The 10,657-nt window shown below is 40.8% G+C and overlaps 1 pseudogene across 1 annotated transcript; it reads left to right on the top strand.

The window, feature by feature from the left end:
* Positions 1-260: 260 nt before the first annotated feature.
* LOC308103002 (E3 ubiquitin-protein ligase TRIM39-like) lies at positions 261-1,684 on the top strand (annotated as a pseudogene). The gene has a single exon. The product of its transcript is annotated as an E3 ubiquitin-protein ligase TRIM39-like (transcript).
* Positions 1,685-10,657: the final 8,973 nt, after the last annotated feature.

Below are 10,657 nucleotides of genomic sequence, written 5' to 3'. Positions count from 1 at the left end.
AGACGATAAGATTGACCTTCAAACCTTCAAACGTACAACTTCCAGTGAGGAGGACAGACTGTCTTTCCACAGCTACAGGAGGGAATACTGACCCAGACCACTGGAACCTGCTGACTCTGTCAGCTGAATGGACTTTAACAAAAACCAGGATTCACAGTGAAAGTAAACGTCAGGGAACATTCTAGAGGAGGGAGTGTTACCACCACTGACTGACTTCCTGTATTGAGCAAAGTGTTTGTATAGCTTCACTCAAAAGATAAATGGCTTCCAAGTCGTCTCTCTCAGAAGAGGATTTGTCCTGTCCTGTATGTCAGGACGTCTTTAAAGATCCTGTTCTCCTGTCATGTAGCCACAACTTCTGCAAAGGCTGTCTCCAGGAATGGTGGAGAGGGAAGGAAATAAAGGAGTGTCCAGTTTGTAAGAAGAGACAATCAAGGGATGCATCCATAGACCAGGCTCTGAAGAGCCTGTGTGAGGCCTTCATACAGGAGAGACATGCACATCAGAGAGCTATAACGGGGTCTGAGGTTGAGGTTCTCTGCAGTCTGCACGCTGAGAGTTTCAAATTGTTTTGTCTGGAATGTCAACAGCCAGCGTGTGTTGTGTGTCTTCATTCAGAAAAACACACCAACCACCGTTTCAAACCCATCGATGAAGCTGCAGTGGATTACAAGGAGGAAGTCCAGAAATCACTGAAGCCTTTACAGGAGAAGCTAGAGGTCTTTAATGAAGTGAAAACAAACCATGACCGAACAGCAGAACACCTTAAGTTCCAGACCCGACACACAGAGATGCAGATGAAGGACAAGTTTAAGAAGCTTCATCAGTTTCTACAAGAGGAAGAGGAGGCCAGCATCACTGCACTGAGGGAGGAAGAGCAGCAGAAGAGTCAGATGATGAAGGAGAAGATTGAGGGTCTGAACAGAGACATGTTCACCCTTTCACACACAATCAGAGCCATAGAGGAGGAGCTGAGAGCTGAACACATCCCATTCCTGCAGAACTACAAGACCACAAGGGAAAGAGTCCAGTTCACGCTGCCGGACCCACAGCTGGTCACAGTTGGAGCACTGATAGATGAGGTAAAACACCTGGGCAACCTGACCTTCAGAGTCTGGGACAAGATGAAGGACATTGTTTCCTACACTCCTGTCATTCTGGACCCCAACACTGCCCATCCAGATCTCATCCTGTCTGATGATCTGACCACTGTGAGACGTGGAGAGAGACAGAAGCTTCCTGACAACCCAGAGAGGTTTGGCCTCAATAGCTACAGTATGTCCTGAGTTCTGAGGGCTTTAACTCAGGGACTCACAGCTGGGATGTTGAGGTTGGAGACAATGCATGCTGGTCACTGGGTGTGTTAGCAGAGTCTTTTGAGAGGAAGGGATCCAGAGGGGGTCAATACTGGAAAATAACGTTTCATGAAGGTAAATACGCAGCATTCTCCTCATCAGTGTACAAAATTGATCTCTCAGTGAAGCGGTATCCCCAGAGGATCCGAATCCAGCTGGACTGGAACACGGGAATGCTGTCCTTCTCTGATCCTGACACTAACACACACATACACACCTTCAGGACCTCCACACGCAGTTTAACTGACACACGCTTTCCATTCATTTGGACTAATCATACTCTCCCTCTGAAGATGTTACCAGGAAAGGTCCGTGTAACTGTGGAATAACGTAGTTAGACATGATGATGATAATCTATAAACACTTTAAAGGGGAATATGAATCAATTATAATTGTTATTATTACTATAAATTAAAACAATAGTAATTTTTAGGAGTCGGGGTACTTTATTATATAAAATGTACCAGACATAATGATACTTTTACTGTTGTACTTATAGACATGTTCATCATAAAATATAGAATCATCTCTTTGGATGAATCTCAAAAGGTTTTATTGAACAATTTCATTCATAACTTTTTTCCCCCTTATGTAATTCTTGTTTTATTTAGTGTGTAGAGAGGCAATTCACTACCCGGTACTATTCACCAAATAGTGACTATTCACCAACCACTGCACCATATTCAGTATCATTTTGACATATTCTTCTGAAAATAATTTGGGAACTACATTTAGCTTTGATTTCTATTAAAATGATAAATCTGGGGGGGGAAAAATCTCTGTATAGAAATTGTGTTCAAACCAAATAAACATCTACTGTACCATACAACAGTGTGATTTCAGTTCATTTGCATCACATATAATATCGGCCCTTCATTAAAAGGTATGACAATTTATATGATGTTGAGCGCAGGTCAGTATGTTAAGTTTTACAGAGTCTATTTCTGCCAGAGGTTTCTTCCAGTTGAGGAGTTTCTCTTTGCTCAGTGTGGGTGGGACAACATCAGCTCTCTGAGTGCTGACATTTTTACCATTGAGCTAATAGAGCCTGCCTGCTTGCTCAGGGGATAAAATGAATCTTGACCATCAGGTCAAAGTTCATGTCAGATCCTGTGTCTAGGTGAGACCTGACCTTTGACACAATCTAAATATCTCAATAGAAGAGCAGGGAGACAAAATACAACCACCCCAATTATATAAGTTATATTGTATTAACATACTCTACCATACAGATTGTATAAGTTATATTCTATTAATATACTCTATCATACAGATTGGACAAAATTACATTTTATTCATAAAAAGCTTTAAGGCTGCAGGATATATTGACACATTATATGACCTGTCAGAGAGATATGAACCCTGCCCGCAATATCAATTGTGTCATATGACTCATATCAGATTAGTCACGTAAAATATGTTAATTATGTCATCATGACTGTAATAATAGATTAGATAGTCTCTGCTCTACCAGGGACACCAAGTCCATACAATAATCAACAGAAAAGTGTTAGCTTTGTGATCATCAAATTCACTCAGATCTCTCTGATGGGAGATGAATGTCATGTTCATGGTTGTCAACTCTCATGCTTTTGGTGTGAGACATAACCTTTCTGTGTCACTCTCTCACACTCCCCGGGTGAGGGTTATGTAAATGTTATGTAAAAGTCTCTAGCTTTGACGTAGTCTCCTGATTAGTAAAACATTCAGCCTCTTATTGTTTTGCCTTCCATCTGGCTGCAATATCTGGTGAATGTGAGAGCACGCACGCACTTGCACGCATGCAGAAGTAAGAAAAGGTAGCTCTGCCATTCATGCAAAGTTAACTGTATGGTGCTTGCTTCCATTACTTTGTAGAGGTAAAATAGGATGCCAAGTTGCCATGTTTTGCCTTGCATCTGATCTTAGAGTGGGAATTCACGTGCTAAAATCAATTAATTTCATTCTTTATCTTCTAGTTGACTCAGGACCATGACTAGAAAAAGTGCTCCTTGGAGCACAGGTGTCTCGGCCATGCCTTTCGGCCTGGCGGAGACAACAAGCGTGTGAAGAAGGCAGGCTCTGTTGTTGGTGCAAGACAGGACGGTGTAGAGGTGGTGGCGGAGGTGAGAATAAAGAAGCTGGTGGCTACCATGGCTAACCCCTCCCACCTATAAAGTTATATACAAACCAGAGAACGTATTAATTTCAATGAAGTTGCTGACCCAGCGCATTTTTGGTGCCCTATTTGGAGCCCAAATGCGGAAGATCCGAGCACCAAGCACGTGCACTGTGGTTTCAGGTGATGGACGCATGTGCAGATAAATGAAATAAATAAATACGATAATTTACTGAGGCATACTTCATCATGTGGGGTGTCCATTACTGTATGTGCTCCATTTTAATCACTTAAATCCTATATACTTCACTGACCAGAGTTCCCCAGGAGATTACTAGGCCCCCTCCTTTTTCACCCTAGTTCTAATCTCTGCTCCACAAGCTTGAAGATCTGCTATTTTTGCAGAACGCTTGCCTCAGAATAGGGACGCTATAGGGTTAACCCATAACACCAAAGGATGTCTTTACAACAAGATTGGTGAGCACGGAGTAGAGGGTTACAGTATGTCCTTGAAAACATGCACACGTATGTACTGAAGGCTACTGCAGTGCCATAAATCACGTGCATGGGCCCCATAAGACAAGAGGGGAGATGACAGTAATGAGATGAAAATTAAACCCATTCCGTTCTGATGAATTCGTTTTTTATGTGCTTCTGTTATGAAGAGAAATGGCTGTACTGGTGCATACTATTTGATGCATACCTAAATGAAGACATACAGTACACAAACAAACCTACAGTATGTTGACTCAGACACACACACACACACACACACACACACACACACACACACACACACACACACACACACACACACACACACACACACACACACACACACACACACACACACACACACACACACACACACACACACACACACACACACACACATACTCCCTGTGAAATATGAGCCCATGCATTGCAGCTGTGAATTCCTATTTTAAAATCATAAATCTTCAGCGTAATCATACAAAGCTCTTCCTGCAGCGACAGAACGCCTGGATACTGGAGCTCATCCAGTGGTCATTGCTCTGTTCCTGTGTACATTATGAACAATGAAATGGCAACTTAACCCAGACAATGCTTTGCAGATTTACCACCTTTGTGGATGTGAACGGACCACGAAGGCAGCTGGCTTTGTTCCCAAACCCTTCTAGCTGTATAACTACATACATTTACTCCATAATTACCTTTACTTAAGTACAATGTTGAGGTACTTTTGCTTTACTTGAGGAAGTTGAGAATTTCACTTTGTACTTCTGTAACATGGTTAAAGAACACATTGCTATTCCAGTAACATTTATAGCACATGACTTATTCTTTTCATTACATTCACCTGTAGCATCTTAAAGTTGTTTCTCAGGTCCCCTTGCATTAACATTTAATGTTAGTTCCTACCTGCCAGTGGGGATAGGGGGACAGGAAGGAGTGTGGGACAGACTGGTCCCCAAAAGATAAAGATGTATGTCTCCCCGTGACCCAAACTAGTGAAAATAGCCGATCTACATGCTCACAACGCGTTGCGATGCAACGCGTCGTGAGCTTGTAGATCAGCTATTTTCATTTCTTAAAAGTAAAATTGGTGGAATGTGTGGAATGTCTTTGTGAAATTCTTTTGAAAATTTTTAGAATTTGTTTTGAATGTATGAAAAACTGCATTCGAATATATATATCTTTTAATATTTGAAAATCTTTTAAAAATAACAATAAAATAATAAAAAGAAAGAAATACAAAAACAGTGGGTTATTTACTTGCGACACACACAAATCGGTCCGCAACCCACCCACTTCTATTCCACTGCGGGTGGGAGTTGCTACAGCGGCCACTTGGGAAACGGAAGGTTCCCAGCTCGATCCCCGGCTCCACGATTGTTACTGTCACAAAGTGTCCTTGAGCAAGACACTGAACCCCTAACTGCTCCCGATGCGCTGGTTGGTGCCTTGCATTGTAATGCACGTTGAAAAGCGCCTTGGATAAAGCCGCCATATACAGTAATGCACCATTTAAGTTAAGAGTTACTTTGTAGATTCAGATTATTATTATAAAAGTTATCTTGCATCGCATCATCATCACAAAACCGACATTAACCAATTAAGCTCTATACTTTAGTCCATTGGGAAATAGCCTATCTACAAGCAAGCACACAACATGTTGCAATACGTCTGTGTAAACAGGACGTTTACTTGTACATTGTGTTAAATTGTGGTAATAATTGCTTACTTTTACTTAACCCATTAAAGCCGGGAACGCATCTGTGTCATTTTACATTTCTTTGGGCTATTCAAAAATAGCAGATCTACACCGGGTGCTGCGCTACGAGCTTGTAGATCTGCTATTTTTGGAAAATGTGTGCAAATCTTCGAATATATATGTTTTTAAAGGGACCATTTTTAACTCAAATCTTTGCTTCTGGGGGTCCCCACTACAAAATATTTAGAGATGGGGGTCCGCGGCCAAATACATATACATTTTGGAGGTCCTTGACGTGAAAAAAGTTTGGGAACCACTGATTATAGCGACATAATTTTTTTCAAAAAAATGTTAGGAGTAACAGTAACAAATCTGAGTAGTTACTTCTTCCACAGTTAGCTCTTTTTTTCAAACCGTTTTACTAACTGGCAAAAAAAATTGCACGGACACAAATCCTTCCTGAAGCCCAACTATCGTCTCTGTCCGGTGGAAAGCCTCATAATGTAAAAAAAAAAACTGCTATTTTCCGGGATTCAAATTCAAAAGCATCAAACATAGCAGATCTGCTACTTTTGATACTTTTGTGTGACACTGTAGTATGATCAAGTAAGGCGTTAGTTTACGGGGAAAAAAACCCAGAAGAAGTTAAAAGTACTGTAGCCTACTTAAGTACAATTTTGAGGTATTTTTTTACTTTCTTCAGTATTTACAATTTTCAATACTTTTACTTCTAATCCACTACATCTTAGAGGCAAACATTGTACTTTTACTCCACTACAATTATTTGCAAACTTTAGTTACTAGTTACTTTTACTAGGATTTTGATTATTATTACAAAACATACATTAACCACTTCAGCCCTATACTTTGGCTATTTGAAAATAGCCCATCTACAAGCTCACAAGATCTGCTATTTTCAAAAGATTTTTATACATTTGAAAATTTGTGAAACAGGACATTCTGCATAATGAGTACTGTCTACTTTTGGTACTTTAAGTACATGTTGTACTTTTACAAAATGTACTAAATACTTTTGTACTTTTACTCAAGCCAATTTTAAATGCGGACTTTTACTTGTAACAGAGTATTTCTACATTGCAATAGTGATACTTTTACTTAAGTAAAAAATGTGAGTACTTTTTCCACCACTGGTTTACGGGGGGAAGTTAAAACATGGAGATGTTTCTGTGCTATGCATCAGCTTGTGGCATGCAGTCCAAGAGTGTAAGGAGTATAATGTCAACACAACAGCACTTGTCTTTCTTGTAGCTTGAACAGCGTCTGGCGTGTCTGGAACACGCAGCAACACAACTCTCCAAATGAAAGAAGGCTGTTAAACCGTCACACCTGCCTTCCTTCAAGGACACCTCGACTCTTTAAAGTTGTGAACAAAACAAGACGGGACCTTCGGCGAGGTCTGAATGAAAACCATCTGCACTGTGGAACTATCTGAGGTCACCGTGTCTCAGTGCTCCCCTCTTCCAGCGTTGCTAGATTTTGTCAGAGAAATAAGCAACCAGGGCTAGGTAGGAAAACAAGCCCAAAAGAAGAGACTATTATATAGGCCACATGACTTTAAAACTGTATATTGTACATCGGCTATTTTCAAAAAGATCTTGAAATAAAATGAGGAATATTTGGAATATTTTTGAAACATTCTAACGACACAAATCTGGTATGGGGCTCCCTGGCACAAAATATTTTCAGATGGGGTTAAATACATGACATGAAGATATTTGAGAACCACTGGTTTAAATAATAATAACAAATAATTGGGGGCATACTGTGGGCGCTGGGGGCGTGTCTTCTCCTCCGCGTCATCAGCGCCCATACCCTAGGTGGGGTTGGCGAAAGGGCCTACTCTGTGTGGAGTTTGCATGTTCTCCCCGTGTCTCCTAGGGTAGTTAATACCCTCACAAAAACATGTAGTAATCCTGGTCGCTATACCACCTCCCCCATGACAGCCGGGGCTCCTGATGGAGGGGAAGGGAACTGGTTGGAATAACGTGTTCCTTCCACGCGCTACGTCCTACTGGGGAAAGTCCCCTCTGTCAGGTGACAAGAAGGTCAGTTGGCTCTCATGCATTGAAGGAAGCATGAGCTCGGCCCTGGCCTCCCTAGGCTGTGGGGGACTGGTGTAGCGCTGGTGTAGGGCTGGTGTAGCGCCCAGGATCACTTAGGAAATTGGCACCGGGTGAAAAAAAATGGGTTACAAAAATCGCGGGATAAAAATTTAGAAAAAAATATATATATTTGGGAGCAAGCCCAAATAAGCTTCTACAAAGCCCGCAACCCGCAACTGCTGTACCATTATTTACAAGCAACTTTACAGGAAAAGAAGCCCAGAGTCGCTTATAATAAGCGGACATGGCAACAATGCCATCTTCCTATATTTTGTCTGATCCAGCTGTTCCAGTAATAGCTGTGCTGTTGACCGTTATGTTAAAACACAGAGATAAAGTACACCAGAGGCACTTTTACATTACCTCAACATTGTACCTAAATACTTATCAGGGGTTGAAGGTCTCAGAGGCACTTACCTGTCAGGGAAGTATATGCAGTAATGGAAAAAGTACTCAAATGTTTTACTTAAGTAAAAGTATCAATACTGCAATGTAGAAGTACTCTGTTACAAGTAAAAGTCCGGAATTCAAAATTTACTTGAGTAAAAGTACAAAAGTATTGGTATCAATATATACTTAAAGTACCAAAAGTAAAAGTACTAAAATATTTGAAAATAGCAGATCTACAAGCTCACAACGCGTCGCGATGCGACGCGTTGTGAGCTTGTAGATTGGCTATTTTCAAATAGCCTATGTATAAAATAGGGCTAAAGTGGGTAACATATGTTATATAATATAATAATTTATATCTGAAAAGTAACTAGTAACTAAAGTTTTAAAATAATTGTAGTGGAGTAAAAGTAATTTTTTTGCCTCTGAGATGCAGTGGAGTAGAAGTAAAAGTATTGGAAATTGGAAATACTCAAGTAAAGTACAAATACCTCAAAACTTTACTTAAGTACAGTACTTAAGTAAATGTACTTAGTTACTTTCCACCACTGAGTACATGTCATGTTCGACTTGCCCAAAGGTCAAGCCCACTTGCCTGAAATGTAAATCGTCCATTCTGAAATGATAGGTAAAATTTTAATTGCCGTACATTTGACTTTTTTTACTTTCTACTTGCATGCTTGAAATGTTTCCTTACTCAGCCTGTTCCAGTTGAAAAATATTAATGTTTTAGGTAAAGTCACAGGAATAAACAATCAGCTTAGACAGATAAATCGTGTTGGATTCATAGCAAACTAAATAAAGAGGTTCCTTCCCCACTCGAACACACTTGGCAACCTGAAAGCAAGCTCTGCTTGCACAAACGTTTCATTTACTTGCCACGGGCAGTCGGTCAGCCATTAGTGTCAACCCTTGCTTAATTCATACCGTTCTACTGCATATCAGATGCAAATGAAGTTATTAACCACTTGAACCCTCTATTCTTAATAAAGACGCACTGTACTTGGGAGCATTCTTTTTCGATCTACACCAAATCTCTTTGCCAAAAAATTTGCAGATCTACAGAATCTATTTTTGGCAAATGTATGCTGGGGTTAAGTGGTTCAAATAAACCGTACATTAACTGATAAATGATTGTTTTATTATAGTTTAAGCTACCCAGCAGCACATAAAAAAATCAGCCCCACCTTTATTAGTTACAGTGATGAACACATTAATGCATTACTTTTTTTTCCTTATCCCACAATGTTGTAACACTTTTTTCACCCGGTGTCAATTTTCCTGGGCGCTACACTCCCCCCACCAGCCTAGGGAGCCCTGGGCCGAGCTCATGCCTCCTTCAATGCATGAGAGCCAACTGACTGATTAATGCATTACTAATGACATCCAACTATGATTGTGAAATGGGCCCATGTGGCACAATGAGTAGTTTTACACAACATGTCGAAGGCAGGAACTTCTATTTGTAGCAGAATATTTCTACATTGTGGTATTACTTTTAATAATCTGAGTACTTCTTCCACCGCTGGGCACGGTACACAGAGTAGAGAGCCAATAATGCGTCCATGTGAGAATTTGCTCCAATGAAAAGAAAATCACTGTCACATTTTATGACAATGATGAATTGAGATCGTTATTATATAAAACAATGCAGTCAACCCATACGCATACTTTACTCCTGAAAGATCATCCATTTTGCTCCTTGGCTTATAGTTCCCATGGCACTGCTCAACCGCAACCATCGCACTATACTAAAGTAATGTTCCAGAGCAATGGACGGAGGATTCTGTCTCACATGAGAGGTTATTTCAGTGATTAGGAGAGGCTGCTTCTCTCTTTTTACTAGACACAAAACAGCAGATCTACCAGTAACCAAAGCCTGCATGTCCTCAGTCCAGGGGTCTTCAACAGGTCCTCAGAGTTACTAGGGGGGCCGCCAAATGTTTGTGTGATAGGAAAAGTCTTTACATAACCACTTTAAACCTAGCATCCCTATTCTAGTGGGATAGGAACGTTTTTTTCTAGTCATACGGAGGAATTCAAGGTGATTTACATCCCAGTCCGGGACCGTTATCAGAGGTTACCATGCATCACGTAGTGTTCAAGCACCAGTATAGTCACTGGCCCTGAACACTTGACAAGACAACATACATAATCGTGGAATAACAGTTGATTGGGTCGTCTCTGAGTGTCCAGTAGGTTGTCATCTTGGATGTTTGTTTTTCAGCTTTTTGGCGCCTCAAAAGTTCAAACATAATTCTGCCCAGAACGCCGTTAGATATCCTTATAGCGATTACTTACTAACTTACACCCATTATGCCGGCTGGCGCATAAGGCAGCAACAAAGTTTCTCCACTTCCATCTGTCTTTGGCCATCTTCTCTATGGTCCCCCAGCTCTGGTGTTGTTGCTGAAGCTCCTTCTCTATCATCCTACGCCATGTCGTTTTAGGCCTCCCTTTCTTTCTTCTGCCTTCTGGGGTCCAGTGTAATGTGACT

The sequence above is a fragment of the Gymnoscopelus braueri genome (assembly GCF_963280865.1).
Source record: "Gymnoscopelus braueri genome assembly, chromosome: 16".
In the NCBI taxonomy this organism is placed as follows: domain Eukaryota; kingdom Metazoa; phylum Chordata; class Actinopteri; order Myctophiformes; family Myctophidae; genus Gymnoscopelus; species Gymnoscopelus braueri.
The sequence above is the reverse complement of the archived record's forward strand: the minus strand, read 5'-3'. Positions and strand labels throughout refer to the sequence as shown.